Below are 1,389 nucleotides of genomic sequence, written 5' to 3'. Positions count from 1 at the left end.
TGTATGGGAGCTCGCTCTGAAGGTAGTCAACGATGACTTGACATCAAAGAGAATAAGATATGTAAAGTGCGTCACCATGACGAATGGGAATGGTGTCAACGAGTCAAATATTTAATTAAACAATTATTTCGACCATTTTAAACCTTAGTTATGCAACAGGTAGAACTTCGACCAAACGATGACGGCGCAAGTCCGTGGATATTCATTTTTGAATTTCATTTCGTGCGAGCGTGTGTGTGTGGCGGGTGTTGCATGGAGGACAGGGTACGGGTCGGGAGATGTAAACAGAAGCTAAACGGTAACTCTCGAGTCCAAACGAGCAAGAAGGACCATTCGTTGACGTTGGCTTCCCAACTTGAGTGGGTTGAATTTTCAGGGACACAAAACTCTCGTCTAAAATAAACCAGGCGGTACAAACAGAGCATGAACTTCGCTGAAGTTCAGTGGTGAACTAGAGAGCGAGCGTGCCAAGACCACAGACTTGGGAGACAAGCGTCTTGAGTCTACCAGTCAACTGCCCGTGAGGCATCAACATGCATGTCGGTCCGTCCGTTGCGAAGTACCACGGACTTACATTGGCACACCTCCCCCAGTGAGTAATGAAGACAGACGATATCCACGACAGTTACATAGCCACGTAATCTGTACGTGTTATCTGCGCCATCTATCGATTGAGCTTACGATCCCATGATAGGGACAATATAATCCAGACATATCTTCGTATTATTTTTTTCCGTAGTGTCGCCCGACTGTTGACAGCAGCCCCCAACTGAGAAAGTTGCCAGAAAAGCGCCCTATCCCGTGGAATCATTATTCGGTGAGATAGTGGGCAGTTCCCACGAGACTTTGGTAGCTAGTGGGTGAGAGGCGAGGTTTTCAGTGGTTATCTGTGAACACTGCTCGGCCACTGCCATCAAGGGAAGGACGCCAGTGGGCTGTGAGAGTTTTTTTGTGACGTAGCCCAGAGGTCCTCGTGAGACGGACGTACAGTACAGACTCGTGAGCCCTTCAGCGGCGTCAGTCTTGTTTTCTTCAACCGGAAGGAATTGGTGCCAAAGAAGAACTATAACCACGAATGTTCTTTTTCAGTGCTGGCGTCACACTTGGCTTGTAATTCAGATTTGATTGCCTGCGACGAGGCTTAATGGTCTGAAAGTGATACAAGGGTTCACCAGTTCACCACGTGCCAAGCACCAAATGAAGGTGCACCTGACTAGACCTTAAAGTTTAGCTGCCGAAGCAGAACACTTGCCATCCACACGTGCGCGTCCGAGCCAGCACCACGGCGCCGAGAGAACTCTCTTGCAGCCCACCCTGGGGTACAACTCGACTGTCACACCCAGGACTGTATTTCTCGAGGAGAATCTTTGGTTCGACCTCTTGGTTCGC

General features: G+C 49.0%; 1 protein-coding gene across 2 annotated transcripts in view; it reads left to right on the top strand.

The window, feature by feature from the left end:
- Positions 1–297: 297 nt before the first annotated feature.
- LOC143018587 (uncharacterized) overlaps positions 298–1,389 on the top strand; it is a 31,062-nt gene continuing 29,970 nt past the window's right edge. The window contains exons 1-2 of one of the 2 annotated variants that reach the window (XM_076174082.1): positions 298–592; positions 1,090–1,389. The exon at positions 1,090–1,389 is cut by the window's right edge and continues 303 nt beyond it. The gene's annotated coding sequence lies outside the window, so the exon portion shown is untranslated. The other variant, XM_076174081.1, reaches the window with a different exon arrangement.

This window comes from Oratosquilla oratoria, chromosome 35 (assembly GCF_046742065.1).
Source record: "Oratosquilla oratoria isolate Oo_2021 chromosome 35, ASM4674206v1, whole genome shotgun sequence".
NCBI classification, from domain to species: domain Eukaryota; kingdom Metazoa; phylum Arthropoda; class Malacostraca; order Stomatopoda; family Squillidae; genus Oratosquilla; species Oratosquilla oratoria.
This window is presented reverse-complemented; position numbering and strand designations above follow the sequence as displayed.